Consider the following 17,080-nt stretch of genomic DNA (forward strand, 5'->3'; position numbering starts at 1 on the left):
TTGATATTATTGACGAGACAAAATTTCCACCACATTTTTAATGCCACATCATATTGCCTAAAGGTTGACGGAGCTATTGATGACATTCAAATTTGAAAGGCTGATTCTGGGATCCGTCCTATTTGGAAGGCCTGCCGCATAATATTCCTACCACCAGGGTATGCTGTGTCCAAAGTGGGTGGGGGGTCGGCCTGTCAAAAGAAAGAAGCAAGTCTAAATTAGGGCCTTGAAATAAAGGATCTCTAGAAAGTAATGAATTAAAAATTGGATACCACCGCTGTGTTGGCTACAGTGGTACAACAATTCCTGTGGCTTCCTCATGCATTATTTTCTGCACGGTGTTTAATATCATAGAAAAATGGGGAAATGCGTAAAAATTAATATTGCGCCAACAAAAGGTATTCAGGGCAAAGGCTTCTGGGTCTCATCTCCAATCTTCGAAAGTTTTACACTTGCGATTTATTCGACTAGCAAATAAATCAATATCCGGTGCTGGAAAAGAGCAAACGATTTTTTTAAAAATATCTGTCATTTAGTTCCCACTCCGTTTCCATGCCTAGTTGACGTGACCCCCAATCAGCTTCTTTGTTGTCCGCAGATCTGACATAGGAAGCAAACAGATATAAGTTCCTATATGCTGCGGCATAATTCAATTTAATTCTTTGAAACGGATTCCACCTATTTTATTTATATATGCAATTGCGATACATAATAGTACAGAAATGTGTTTGAGATCAGTGGCGAAGCATCTAAGACCAAAGAAAGCTGCTTTCAGCTCTAACCAGTTTATAGGCATTAATTGATCCTCCTTAGACCAAAAAGCTTAGATATTTCCTATGTGCTCTGTGAACAGGCAGCACAAAATATGTATCCTTCAGATCTACAGTTGCCATCCAACTGTTTCTCTGAAGGACACGTGCTACTGTTCTTTGGTCATCCAGTTTGAAGTGGTCTATTTTATTCAATGATTTAAAGTTTAATATTAATCTATGACAGCCGTCTGGTTTCGGGGCTGAGACAATGACCTTCTCAGAGTATAAAGAAAGATCGGGAACGTATAGGGCTGGGCTATTATATTTGTAATTCAAGGTTAAAATTGTGGCAATTGGCATTGGGATGGGGTAACTACAGGTATTGTCATTTACGAGACGATGCAAAATATAATAAACATTTGGTTGAACAATTTGAACAAAAGAAAATTTTGTTCTTCAATAAACAAAAACTACCTATCTACAGAAACTTTTTATAGACCTAACTACAAAAAACGTAAGAACTTTTCTATATAGGAAGTAAAAAAATAAGTTAATAATTTGGTAAAAAGTTAACATCGAAGTAAAACTACATGCTTCTGGAAGTAATCAATGCATAAGGGCATGTGACACCTATCCTATTTACTGTTTTGGCATTTTTGCTTAGATGTGCAGCACAGTGTTACTGACATGGTGCTGTAGCATTTATTGCAGCGTTTTCGTCTTACCCTTTTCAAACCTTCTACTTCTTTTAGGATGCAACGCCGCTTTGGTCCTCGTGAGGTCGATGAACGAGAGGTATCAAGCAACTCGGGAGCTTCAGTAAGGCCCACGACCACTGCTTCATTAAATTTCGTAAAATTAATCTTTTTTATTGTTAATTTTTTGGAAAACATGTTGGGCATTAACTATAGTAGTAGCAGTTATTAATTGGAACAGAAGACGCTTACACCATTGTAGAGTCCTTCTTAGAAATGAAGCGTAAGCAGTCATCTGATCAGAATTTTACATTGGGTTTTGTTATCTCTTTGCCTTTTTCCATGAAACTTATTAAAGTATCATCTTGCTTTGTACTTAACATCATAACTTCTCTCTTGTCTGTCCACTTAAGGACAAGAGGTTTATCTTCATTCTGATTTCCTAGAGCTTCTAAGTGGGTTTCTCTGTCAATACGTTTTTTAGATAATGATATACTTGCATACAGAGTGCAGCCACTTTCTAAAAGGCCTTCCATCAATTCCATTACAACCTTCTAAGAAACGGAATTATCATCTATTTTTTTCCTTTCCAGATGTAAACCTTGATAGCCTAAGTGTAGAAACCAGTCGAAAGTAGATTCTTTGCCGAAATGGAACATTGCTTTCAGAGAGGCATACGTCTTCTCTGTAAGTTGACTTGAACTTATTTTCAAGCAGATTTAGAAGGTTTGAGATTTTGTAAAGACGATCATTTTGGAGGCTTGCCGCTTCATTATCGTTCACGTGGAACATCCTTTAAAGACTTTCGAATCTATTTCTGCACATAATTTGAGGTATACAATTTTGATAAATCGATTTAGTGAATCAATAGTCTCTCGTCTGTGGCAGAGGAAGAAGCCCCATCCATAATATGATACCCAAAAATCTTCGCATTTCTGTACGATTAGTATTCACCCATTTTGGAACCTTATTCCTCTCCTTTGGGTAGATCGACGATTTGATCATCAATAAAATGGTTAAAAATCTCTATAGGACTCTTTCCTGTACGTTTAGCCCTGACATTGGGATCAACAACATTGGGAAGTCTCGGTCATCAATTGAATTGTCTGATAATCCTGTATGCTCATCTTCAGAAATGATTGAGACATTATCCGAAATATTATCCATCTCCCTAATCAGGTTTTTTCTGTTAAAAACTTTTTCGAATTCATATTTCCTCAAATCTGAAACAAAAGAGAAAGACCTGGACCAAAAATTAACAGAAAATAAATAAATTGCTCCTGAAGCTCCTGATGATCAATAAATTGATTGCAATAATAATAAAGTTTTCCTAATCGCGATGAATTCATGTACTAAACTAGATTTTAAACGTTTGCATTAAACCTTGGTAAAGATTTAATTGTAGCTATTAATGAATAATAAGTGATAATTTCTCCAAAACCGCTATAGATAGGTAATAGCGAGATATCAGACACAAATCAACGCAACGGAAAATAAGAATATACAGGGTGGCTTATTTAGAATATTCAAGTTGATGTTGAAGCGGTAACCTCGCATCGCCAATTATATTACGTTAATTTCAGAATGGACACTTACACGTGATCGATTGAAGACGCCCGCAAATTCGTAGCTAGTCAATCGCTTACAGCGGGGGCCAGTGACTGTGCATAATTAACATTTAATGAAGCATTTTCCACACCAACAGAACCCTATAAAATAAACACGCACAAATGAGAACCCAAAATAGAAACACACCACTGCTGGGAGACGAAGACTGGTTGCCTAGGCAACTTCATCAGCCGACCGCAGCCGAACAATACCAGTCGCCACGTGCTGTCCCATTTTGAAATTAATCGCGATTCGTCTCCAAAATTTTTACACGCGGTGTCTTCGTGTGCTTTCGTAACGGTGTAAATATAAACGATTTAAATTTATTATTCTTAGATTTTTTTGGTTAGAGTTGGTTAGTTTCGATTTTGGTACAATGCTAAAGACAAATTTCACACAGGCTGGGTAGACGTTAGGTGTCTTTCAGTGGATGGTGGATCAAAAATATCTTACAAAATAATGTTTGTTATTCACACCAAATGCCCCTCTGCGCCTTTAAACAACCTCAGTGACATTTTTGATTGCGGTCAACGACATAGAGTAACAGCGAGTAAAAACCAAATATGTTGTGCAATATGCAAAAATACATTAATATCACGCTCTTCTTGAGTCAATGGGAGTAAAGTCTCCCTTTATTTTTGGTTTGGTTAATTTTAGTTTTCATTGATATAGAACTACTGGATTAGAAAGATTGAATAAAGTCTTGTGACTTGTTATACGAAGTAACCTAGAATGATTATTTACTAAATTGGACTAGGTGTATAGATTGGATTGAGTATTAAAGTTTTGTTTGGATTGTGTCAAAAATAAAGAAACATTGGAAAATTGGATATTGGGTGCTTAAATAAGAGCCGACGAAGATATTAATTTAATGTAGTCAACTGATATTGATGTGTACAATTTTATTTTGGTTATACGTTCTCAATTAATCAAATTTTAATTAAATTAAAATTAAGCTAGAAATTACACCGTTAAAGTTAATTTTGTGCGCTCTCATACTACTTTTTTTTAAAACTATTAATGTTTTATATAAATAAGAATGCCTGCCTATACTAGAAATTTTCCACATAAAATGTCATCGCTGCGAGATTTCGTTAAGTATAGAAAATAATTTTATAATGCCAAAAACACAATTTGGGACTCATTTTTCATTATCGAACTCGTATTTTCAATGTATTTTCCATTATTAATTAACCCATGAGATTCAACGTCAGAAAAATCGCAAGGTCGGAAACTCTGTTTCTCTTCTTATGTTTCTTACCCATTGAGTTGGAGATTAAACAATTAATTATTGTTTTATCGCAGTATTGGAGAGTGCCTGTTAAGAGATCGTTGTTTGCAAATTGTGATGTTACATAATAAAGATAAATATTAATAAATTATTCTTATATTATAATTACATTACATGCAGATGATGGACAGATCATGAGACAATTTAGTTTATTTTTACTGGTTTGCTTTGGAACAACTATGTTAAAGTTAAAGTTGAACCGTTAATGAAGGTTGGGTAGACTCTATTTAGGTGCTTCTGATAAGCAAAATATTAGAATTTTTGATTTAGAAAATTTGGTTATTTCAATATTCTCAGTGATTAGAGAGTTCGCTTTTGCTTCCTGATTACTTTTATAATGCAATATACAATGTATTTTCTAATACCTATAATGGCGTTCTTTGAGAAACCAAAATTTCTTTATTTTCCTTTTTCAGACAACTTCAATTAAATGTTAACATTCTTATATTTCGAATAGCAGAGAGAAGCTTGTTGTACATTACATAAAAGTGTTTAAAATGGTCTTGGCCTCTTGATACCAAAATACACCCCTGCCTCTAGGTACAGGCGCTTGACTCCTAGCATTCTGCGACAGAACTTATTAAATTAATGGCTCGAAATGTACAGGGTGTTATTTATTTTAGTATTATTCTCTCTCCGCATTATTTAATTGAAAAGGGACTGTGGACTATGATGTTCTTGTTGCAGCATTTGCAGTGTTTTGCTATTCGATTTAGTCATTATTTTTGATAATATAAGCTAAGCTGTAGCTTTTTTGTTATTGTGTATTTATTTATAACAAATATGCATAGACATTTGCGAAATATCTCAGAATTGGTTATGGCAGATTATCATCTTTTATGGCCATATAGCCAATTTAGAAAGGTTCCTTCTTGTTATTTTTATACAACTTTTAATAGGTCAGTCAATGTACTTTTGTGAAAAAAATGGGCGACATTTCGTGGTATGCTCCGCTTAAGGCGTACCAGTTTTGAATAATATACTTGACATTAAAGACTTTCATAAGCTTTCGTTTGGTATATCTAATATGGAATGACATCTCTCAAATATCTGTGTGCGGCCAGGGTTTCCTAATAACCAATCCCTATACACGATTGTTGTGTATTCCTTACTCTTCTTTAGTTTTCTTTCTCTAACTATAGTTAGGCTTCAATAAGGCTAGCGAACAACCTACTAACGTTAAGACATGGTTTTATTTTGTGTGCGATAACAAAAAATTGTTTTTAAGATCAGAGTGAAAGTTTGGAGATAGGATGTCACTTTTAAAATAAAATAAATGCCTATTCTTTTCTTGTTGCTGGGTAACTGTTGCAGTCATTGTTATCTTGGATACTAGTTGCTATGTCCCGTTGATCTAAATGGTGTAATGTGTCAGGACGAGTCACTATAGTGACTTGCAGAGTCACTAAAGGCATATGTAAATGCTGCGGTTATGTCGTTGGGCGTTCCTAGTTTTTAATTATCTGTTCTGTTATATTGCCGAAAACTCAAGGTGTTAAGCGGGTTGGAGCAAATACACAATTTTAAAGGCAAAAGCAGTTGATGTTGGTGGATGGTCGTTATTATCATTACAACTGATATTGATGAAGTGACAGAAAATTACAAATAGAACAAGGCAAAAATAATGAAAGTCACTAAACCATTATGACGGTAGATTGGCAGACAAGAGAATACCGTACAATATAGAACATTTGCAATTATTGAGATTAACGAATCAAAAAAACCGGTTCCAGAAATATTATCTTCCCTCAAAAGAATTTTTTGACATTATTAAGGCAATACATATCGATATTCAACACGGATATCGAGATTGGTAAAAAAATTGATAGCTACGGGGGAAATAGTCAAAGAAAAAATATTTCTTATTCTAAACCTATACTACATTCAGAAATGAATAACCGCCGCCAAGTAGATCGCAGATCACAAATAGACAGTCACTACTCGTCTGGAAAGTTGATTGATCAATCGAGAGCAAAATTTATTGGAAAATTCAATAAATATTAAAAGCATTCGAATGCGTAGAACAAGAAAATTATATCGGAAGGACGGTTAATTTGTACAAAATATTGGTTTCATGGCTTATTTCCATCTTGAACTGGTTGACATTTATATAGAATTTTACAGAAGTTGCCTCACTCTCGCTGCACTTCAGCCAGATTTTGCAGCCCCATGACGATATTCTTAACGGCACAGGTGATGTAACTATATTCGATACCTGACTTTGAAACTCATATTTCAAAAGCAATCTGCTGCTCCTATATGACAATCTTTCACCAGAATTGTTAGAAAAAGGGTAGGTTATAAAAATATGTATTTTTATTAACAATACCATTATTATTAGTCTAATTACTACCAAATACTCCAGTAAAGCGAAGACCTTAATAAAGTTTATCAGCTGATCTACAAAACAAACTAACGAAGCTTGCACAGGCTACTGTAATACCATTTATAAAATTCCATTTGAGTTTACAGAATTCCATGCATACGCGGCTAGGAATACACTGGAAAGACTGGACAAAAAATATCAATTAGGGTCAAAGAAAATGAAAGAGCCTTAAGACTAAGACAAATAAACTCATTAGCAGTTGCCGGACACAATTACGAAATCGAACACAGGCTGATTGGCGAAATGTCAGCAAGTTCGATTTAACGATAACCGACGCGATATTTTAAAGGTAGTAAAATGTTCAATACTTTTGCTTTTTATTCGGATCAGTTTGTTTCTCTTCATTTTTTCACATTTTCTTTAGCGTTTCGTTGTTCTGTGTCGATTTTATATTTCCTTATCAAAAGTTGTTCAACCGAACTGCGAGCGAAAGTATTCATTTCTTTCAAAATAATCGATAACAAATTCAAAATTCAATGCCTAATTGTAACATTTGCAGTATAACAACTTCTCGCTTTCAGCAAATGCAATGCGGTCATCTGCACCTCTCCTATCAATTTAAAATTTTCTGATGAGATAGGCTTTAGAAAGTTTTTGAATTTTTCGTGAATCTTTAATTTTTGAACAAACTTTACAACAACAGATAATAAAAAAAATAAATAGATATTCTGACTATCCGACGTTTTTAGGAACTCCATAAGAAGACAGTTATGTAATATAAAAAGAAGGAGACCATGATTATTAAAGGAATAAGGCAAATTTGACATTTTTTAAGTTTTTATGTATAATGTCGTTGTTGACAATCAAATATAAATACAAAACGATTTACCTTTATTGTATTGTGTATTTTAATTTTGAAAACAAAGAATAAAAAAAAATTATAAATCTTTTGATGTACTTGTTCTTTGTACTTCCGGTAGATTATATGCAAAAATTGTCTCACTTTGACAGCTACACATGCATGTGCATCAAATATATTTTTTTGTATGTTATAATAATAATAATAATTTATTGATGTTAACAACCCTTCGGTTTTACGCAAGTCCGCAAAAAACAAAGGCACCGCCACACAACACAGAAAACGCTAAACATTATTAAAATTGGTAAAAAGTCATCAAATGAGTAATAGGCCCCATCCAGCAGAAGTGATTTGACCTTAATAGAGAATTGTTTGTTTGTTCATGTTACTTTATACACTTCCTTTTAGTCAAAGTAATTTTCCACTATTTTTTTTTTTTGATTTTTGAATTGCTGTGTTTTGGTTGTGGCTTGGTTTATTTATACTATGTACGTGTACAATGCAGCTACTTGCTGACATCCGTATATTAAAAAAGAAATTGTAGTTATTTGAAGACAATAATTTATATAGTTTTTACAAGCACTATATCTTTTTAACATTGCCTTGCCTTTTTTACAGATCGCCCACTAATAGTATTAAGTGCTTCATTTACAGCAGCTTACGTCCAGCTCAGAGGCCATAAAAGAGGGACGTTTCTTCCTATCCAACCATTGCGAAATATTTCATTTAGCTAGTTTCTAACTAGTTGAAAATTGGCTGACGACGACGGTCAAAATATCTGTTGACGTAATCGTCAGCAGATCTTACCGCATTTTTATTGAACCTCAATATCGCGTTTCTCTAAATTGGAAGACCCTATTGTAACAAGAAAAAATATTTTGAAATAAGTAAGCGTGGTGAGCAACTGGCAACGTTTTATTTTATATAAAAATCTTTTCGCATAGCCAACTAATTGAACACCGTTAGGCTAAAACTTAAATTAGAAAAAAAAGCCAATTAAAACTTTATTTTTTAAAAATAACCCTAATATGTGCTATATACTTAGAATCGTAAAAAAGGTGTTGCCTTTATTTGACAAAAAGTATTTTTATAACATTTTATAAAGAATAAAATTTTTTTAAACTTTTGTAACTTTGTACTTGTTTGTGCAACAGTTAATGTATAGGCAGCTAGGCGCATTTTAAAAATTTTTAAATATCTTGACAGCCGATAAATCTTGGAAAACTAAATATTGTTTTGAATAGAACTTGTAAAACTGCAATCCTTTGCAAGCCATATAAGTTGGAGGAAAATGCATAACATACATATAAATGGGATTATTGTTTTGCACAAGTGGTAACATCCAAATAGTGCAAATATTATCGTTCTCAAGATCGACAAAGCTTATGAAAACGTTATTATTCATAAATCAGTATAATGGGAACGGAGACGTAGATAATTAGGAAACTCTGACTCGTGAAGTTTTGCCAGCAACTTTTAAAATTCCTTGTAGAAATGATTTGTTTTTTTTTATCTAACTTGCTCTAGGTACACGTTTTAATAAAACCAAAATAATAATATTTAAATAAAGTCGCATTCAAAATAGAACTTTGTAAAAAAAGGTTTAACTTTATCCAGTTATTGACAACCCCACAAGCTGCCTTGAATAATTCGGATATTACAATTATTATTAAATTATATTTGTAGTCCTATATTAACAATACTAAAAGATTTTTCTTTTTTTATCACAAATATTGATTGACAACTCTTTTCTGACAGTTACACTACACTAATTCGAGCGAACTCTTGGAGCGCCCATTAAAAAAAAACCATTTTTTTAGTGGTTTCGTCTGTTTCACGAGGAAGTAAGATTGCAACCATGTGTCTCAAATAATAACCAAGATAACGAAGGAAGTCTCGAAAAATAATGAAACATAAAATTGTAATTAAATGAAATGCCTAAATTAAATTCAAAATGAATTATTTAAGAAGTCTTTTTAATACCGCATTAATATATAAATATAATAAATTTAGAAAATGAATTATTAACTCTGTAGGAAGTTTTGGTGAATTTGGCAACGTTTTAAACTTAACTGAAATTGGAAGGGCACTGCTTCTACATCATTCACTCTGGTTTTCGCTTTCGCCCCAATTTGAAGACGGCTAAGCGTAGCGGAGTTCGCAGTTCGCGTTTTTTCGAAAGCTTTCCTTTCGTATCGGGGAAATTTCTTTCACAAATTTTGTCGTTAAACGCCGCGGTTTGCTGTGAATTATTTTATTAAAGGTAAGAAACTGTTTGTTTAGACATTTCAAAAAGTTGTTGTGAATGAATGTGCAATTTTAAAAATATTTTCTTAATTAACTAGATTTAAAATTCACTGATTTACAAAAAGAAGTCGGAAAAAGTTATGCATGACTCCAAAACTATTAACTCGGCGGGAGTCTAGTTTCTAATTAAAAAATGGTTTTTGAAGGGTATTGCGGAAACTAAATATTTTTTATTTTTCATGATTTTGAAACAAAAATAAAAATAAAAGTTGTGCATTCCCTAATTGGATATATATATATATATATATATATATATATATATATATATATATATATATATATATATATATATATATATATATATATATATATATATATATATATATATATATATATATATATATATACATATATATATGTATATATACATATATATATATATATATATATATATATATATATATATATATATATATATATATATATATATATATATATATATATATATATATATATATATATATATATATATATATATATATATATATATATATATATATATATATATATATATATATATATATATATACAATAAGTATAGAGTAAGTAGATTGTCAAGACGCATTACAAAAAAATGAATGAAAATAATGAAAATATAGACACATCCGGAATATTTATTGGGTTTCAAGAATAGAACAAACATTTTCCATCGTTTAAATTAGAATTCTTGCAATAGAGATGGAATAAATTGTCTATACAGGATGAGTCAACGATAGAGTAAAGTTAGTAAAGTTATAAGGAAATACAAAAGTTGTAATTATTGTTAACATGTACGATTTAAAATTATTTTATAATATACAAGGTGGCTCGAAAAAGCGCGATCAATAAATCACACATTTCTTTAAATGGAACATCCAATTTCTAAATGTTGGATTTCAATTTCAAATTCTTGAACTTTTTTATTGATAATAAGACAAATCTACACCACATAGTTTTGGTCAGTTGGTTAGACACTCATATTTGGTTTTAGCGTTATTAGCGAAGATGACGCAAAAGTTATGGGCAACGAAATTTGAATTAGATGTTAAATGGTGTTCAAAATAAACGAATATATTTGGATCATTTTAAATTGAAAATCTCGATTTTCTTAAATGGCACACCGTATAGATTTTTTTTTCCGAAAGATCTTACAAAAATCTACAACTTTTATTAAGTACCGATTTATTTTAACTTTTCCAATATTTACCCTTCTTCATCAGAGTCACGATACAACAAACAAATATGTGACTGATAAGTTTACAGTGCAATTGTTAAAGTTTGTTATTTATAATTGTTTAGGGTAAAGAGCAAGTTGCTATTATATTTGTAGGAACCAAACATTCAGAAACATATCAAAAAATCGTTACGTTTTGCTTTATAAAATTAATTATAAGATTTATAAGTTAATGTAAAAATGGGCGCGAATTTGATCAATAGCATTTGCACTTACCAAACTAAGGTTTTTGATATTATAACAATTAATGCATTCGGTATCATTAATAAATGATTAATAACTATTAATAAAAAATCTAGGTGCCTTTAAGATGATCTGTGAGTCAAGGAAATTTGTTTTTTTATGAGATTTGCTTTTTTAAATAATTTTGGTATGAATCACTGTAATATTCTATAGGTTATAAACGTACTATCTGAAAATTTATTGTGCTAGAATAGAGAGTTTATATGCTAAAATGAATCTTAGTAGTTATTGTAAAGAGGGAAGGGAGCTGTTTGCAATATACCATGAAATACCACAAACACGTATCATGGTTACGACCGGTGCCAGAAATTAAACAACCTTTATGACATTTGGATTAACGGTAATGCATTTCTCACATTTCATTGTCCAAAACGTGATCTACTTCTATTTTACTTGTATAACTACCACTACCATATGCAAGTTAAGCAAGACAATATTTATTAAGTACATTTTTTAAAAGTATTTGTTTCCAAATGTTTCTTTAGGCTGGAATTCAGTTACATGCTGGAGTCCTTTAAACCAATAGAGGGTAAATTAAAAGAAGAAAAGAGTCTCAACTGTTCTATTTCTATTTCTTCTATCAATCCGACTGTTTCGAGCCGATTTCCCTTTGCTATCCATCGATTTTTGTAATGCCAAATTAGGAAAAGGTACAGAGTTTGGACAAAATTTCGAAACGCAGATTACGTTCTAATTTTATGAATTTATTAACTTAGTGGTCAGGTAAAAGTTTGACATTGCCATTTTACCACAGCCAACTAAAGTTATAGCAATAGTTTTAGACAGAAAGAAGGGTAAATATTGGAAAAGTTAAAATAAATCACAAAGTATTAAAAACAGTTTTTGTGTAAACTTTAGCGAAAGGAAAATTGAGTTTGAAAATTCATATTTTCTGACCTCTTTCTGGTTGTTAATAATATTTCGTTCATTGGGGCAATGTTTCACGATTAGAATTGAAAGTTCACCACACTATCAACAAAAACAAAAACATTTGAATATTTTTGACAGCAATTAAAACCCATCCTTCAAACCCTATACCTATTTAAAAATAGAAGTGCTTATTCAACCGCTGTAGTACAAATTTTTAGTAATAACGAAATTTTTATACAGGGGGAATTTTGTCGGTCTGTTACGGGAAAAAGCAGCAAAAATTTGAAAAATTTGGAAGTAAACTAAACTCTTTAACTTTCTCTGCAGAAAATGGTCTCTTGAACAAATTTAGTTATTAATTTCGATTAAAACTCATTCACGATGTTGAAAAAAAATAACGATTAAGAATAAATTCAAAAAACTTGCGAAAATCGTTTTTTGATAATACTGTCTTATTTAGAATCAAAAATGCGAACTACTTCGATTTAGGTTATATATTCCTAATATTTATAGTTCTCGTTATAATGCCGTTATTTTTTTTTTTAATTGTAATCCAAAAATGCAATGATATATAATATGTTCCATTTAAAATAAGAATTTTGATGCCTACTTCCAGTATATCCCGATGTGCCGCCATGTTGAAAATTAAATTAGCGCGATTTAAACCTCCCCGCCCCCCACCGGTGAGACTCCCTGTATATCTATCAAGAGAAAAAAAACACCTTGGTCCTCTTTTGCACTAAGTTAATTTAATGTAAAATTATTTTTTATGAAAATGCGTCATTACATCAATACATGTTTCGAGCACTCAAGTGCTCATCTTCAGCTGACGCCTAAAGTAACATATCCCGACTGTCAAGGGAGCTAACGAAGCGGTAAACCGGAATCCTAAAAGTTAAACTTACTTGTAATATAGTATATAGTATGACGGAAACACGAAGCCCCTTCCAATTTACTATAATTTCCGTTCAAGCCATTGCTTCTGGCTCAAGAAGGTATAAACCTTACTTCAAATTAGTTTACGGTTTGCTCGGGGTGGGATGCTAATTTTATGTTCTACATTAAAAGTGAGCGAGTTTTGGTTAGTTTGATACCTCGAAATATGTAAGGAGTTAGTTGAAGATGAGCACTTGAGTACTCGAAAGGCGTTCTGGCGTATTTCCGTCTTTTTTTAAAAAAGGAATTTTACATTAAATTAGTATGGAGGAGACTTGTCTCTTTTCTCGTGAATAAGCAGTCAAACAACAAACAAACAAAACGTTTTGTAATGTAAATATAAATGACGCTTGACGCTGACATTTCATTTCCAAAGGATCGATGGCGATTTACGCCTTCTTTCTCGCAAATATTAAATTTTGAAGAATTGTCCCGGCAGTGCTATTTATAATAATCAATCGTTTTTTTTTTAATCTAAACGATATCAGTTTATGATTTGGGTTACCTGCTCTTCTTCGTGAATGTCTGTGCTTACTCAGCGGCAAAACTCTGGTCAAACTTTATACATTGTACATCCTCTTCGTCTAGGCTCAGCACACTATTAAATTGCTATCAAATTCACGAGGGTCGGGGTCAACACACAAAAATTCCACACTGAAAATATAAGATAAAAAATTAACCTAATAATGGTGGAGCATTGATTAGACTCTTACTATACCCACTATATGCAGCGGACACTTTTTTTTAATTTTTTTTATTTTATGTGGATATTTTTCACATGACTTGACTATCTGAACCCATGTAATATTCGTAGGACCCAAAATTAGTAAAGTTGTGTCTACTGAAATGTTAATATCATAGGACCGTTGACTGGTAATCAATTTGAATAAACGACGTAGAGTATGTCACACAGTTGCGTAGAATATTTAATACCACCATCAGTATCCCGATAAAGTGGGCATAAAGGTTTTGGCGAACTAGGTATTCTTGAAGGAAATCAATATACTTTGGAACACTAATGTTTATTTGTGTTTTTTTACTAGTTCTGAGATTATTTGCAATGTTCCTAATTGCTCCTTCAATGAATTATTTTTGTCCCAACGAGCAATAAATTGCGCTCTTCGGTGGACATTTTAAAAGACGCGTGCAAAGTCGTGCACAAGCAATAATACCTAGAATCCGGTCATTTAATGTTATTATTGCATCTGACACTGAGGGCCGTTCAATAAATAACATTGTCGCTAATAGTTCATCAATTCTATAGTTTTCAGTTTGGATCTGGCATTTTTATATCAGTATTGTCTCAAAACGAGTTAAGTGTGCAAAATTCAGAGGCTTTCCTTCTGTAAAATACCTAATTATCTACCCATCTAGCGGTCAGAAAGTGTCATTTTACCACGTCAGTTTCGTTTCTCACGGATTCGAGCCACTTTGGACATTTTCGAGATATCACCTCTCGAGTTTGGGAGCATTCGGATGTTTTTGGAGATATTAACGCACGGCTTGAATTTTGACATTTGTCAATTCTGTATTAGTGTTATAACCTTATCTCTATGCTCAACAATAATATCGTAAATTTTTAGAATTATATTTTAATCGAAAACTGCCAGTAGTTTCAGAGAAAAACTACAATTTTTGAAAAATCATCCGAACTATGTTCTATCTTGAAAAATAAGAGGATCGGATCGGTAGCAGAAAAGAGGCGCACAAATGTAAAAAAGACTATTTAGAGTTTCGAGAAAAACTTTGGAAATTTGGAACTTATTTAATGTATAGTAGGTATATGATTAAAACAAAACAGTTAAAATAAAAAAAATAGAGAAGCAAAAGTCAGTTGACATGGAATAGTTACCGAAAACAATGATCAAAATAATATAATAGTATATTACGCAAAAAGTAGGGCAAGGTAAGGTAAACAGCATTTTTCTGCTCTCGTTTGTAAAGTGCCTAATTACACACGTGTGACGTTTGTCAATTTTGATGGTTATATCAATGAATGTATTCGTGTTGATTCGCGAAAATGTACCCAAAAACTAATTGCATAATACACTATTTTCTACTGCCGTCTGTAAAATACCAAATTACGCACCGATCTAGCGTGCGGGAAGCGTCACTTTACCACGTCAGTTTCGTTTCACACAAATCCGGCCCACTTCGGACATTTCCGAGATTGTACCGCATGGGTTTGGGAGATATTTCCCACGCTTAAATTTTGATGTTTGTCAATTCTGACAGTCATGTCAGTGAATGTATCCGTGTTGTTTTGCGAAAATGTACCCAAAAACTAACGGTCGTAGAAAAAGTATAGTATGCAACACGTTCCGTAAACTTTTTAAATTACTCGTGTATTAAACATTCGCTCCGCTCGTGTCAAATAAACTGGTGAGTTAAATGCCGTTTACTACATAATAATATATTATGCAACAAGTGCGGTAAACGGCATTTGACTCCCGAGTTTATTTGACACGAGCGGAGCGCAGCGGAACGAGTTTTTAATAAACGAGTGAGTTAAAAAATTTGCCGAACGTGTTGCATACTATACTTTTTCTACGACCGTTAGTTTTTGGCTACATTTTCGCAAACCAACACGAATACATTCACTGAAATGACCGTCCGAATTGACAAACGTCAAAATTCAAAGCGTGGGAAATATCTCTGAAAACATCCGATTGCTCCCAAATCCGTGCGGTAAAATCCCGGAAATGTCGAAGTGGCTTGGATTCATGGGAAACGAAACTGACGTCGTAAAGTGACGCTTCCCACACGCTAGATCGGTGGGTAATTAGGTATTTTACATACTATACTTTTTCTACGACCGTTAGTTTTTGAGTAAATTTTTGCAAAACAACACGAATACATTCACTGACATGACCGTCAGAATTGACAAACGTCAAAATATCCGATTGCTCCCAAACCCATGAGATTATATCCCGGAAATGTGATGGTGTATAATTAGGTATTTTACAGAATGGATTAGAAAAATATTTATAATTTGCGATTATGGGCATTAACAGTTTAATTTTAACAAAAGTTGGCAAATACAAATGACAATATTTCTAAGAAAATTCTAACAAAACCGGTTCTTAATGGACGCAACCACAAACTAAACTTTCCAAAAATATTTACTTGCGATTGATAATGTTTGATTTATCCGGGCACGAAATTTACGTAGGCGAGAGCTTCCCTAAAGAGGTTCAATTTTTTTCCTTGACATAATAAATCGTGCACATAAAACCAGCCCTTCAGGTCGACAGATAAGAACGCAATAAACAAAAATGGCTTGGTAACCATATGGGCGCATTTTCATTTAACTTAAATGGTGAGAAAGATCGTAAATATTAGAAACGCCTGAGTTGGTAAATTCGAAAAATATCGATTTTAACTATAGGTTTGTAAATGAAATGTTCTTTCGTCCTTTACGATTTATTTTTAAAGAACATTTTATTTACTTGAGTTTTATATACTTGATACTGAGACCAAAAAGTGTATTCGAACATCAAACAAATGTTTTTCAAACCAATAAAATTTCATAATCGTTTCGCTTTTATTTTAGTAACCAATTTGCCCTTTTTCAAATACATTTTCTGAAATGTTCATGGGTATGTTTGCCTATGGAGCAGAGAAAATCAGAATTAACTTTCAATATTTCATTTATAGACAGGCAGCTTGGCGAATATATTTCTTGGACTAAAGTTATTCGCACTTAATAAGCAACATTAGTTTATTGTTCTCAGTGCGTAGTTTGAGGACTTTTATAGTATTGAAAATGGATCTTTATTATAATAATAAATAATAAAATAATTTTGACATCAGTTACACATTCTATTTAAACAAGCAGAAAGTACTTTGGAATCGACACTGGATAACATAGGCAGAGAATACTTAGTTCAAAGTCTTTTGCCTGTGAATTAAAATCTTTTATTGTTCTTTACTTAATCATTATAAATATTAATATGTGTTTCCTTTACATCGCCAAAATC

At 32.4% G+C, this 17,080-nt stretch overlaps 1 protein-coding gene across 1 annotated transcript in view; it reads left to right on the top strand.

Annotated features, from left to right (window-relative positions):
• Positions 1–9,698: 9,698 nt before the first annotated feature.
• Positions 9,699–17,080, top strand: part of LOC132705094 (cholecystokinin receptor type A-like) — a 47,715-nt gene continuing 40,333 nt past the window's right edge. The window contains exon 1 of the mRNA XM_060675524.1: positions 9,699–9,794. The gene's annotated coding sequence lies outside the window, so the exon portion shown is untranslated. The remainder of the gene's footprint in view (positions 9,795–17,080) is intronic.

This window comes from Cylas formicarius, unplaced genomic scaffold, assembly GCF_029955315.1.
Source record: "Cylas formicarius isolate icCylForm1 unplaced genomic scaffold, icCylForm1.1 PGA_scaffold_7__23_contigs__length_41026272, whole genome shotgun sequence".
In the NCBI taxonomy this organism is placed as follows: domain Eukaryota; kingdom Metazoa; phylum Arthropoda; class Insecta; order Coleoptera; family Brentidae; genus Cylas; species Cylas formicarius.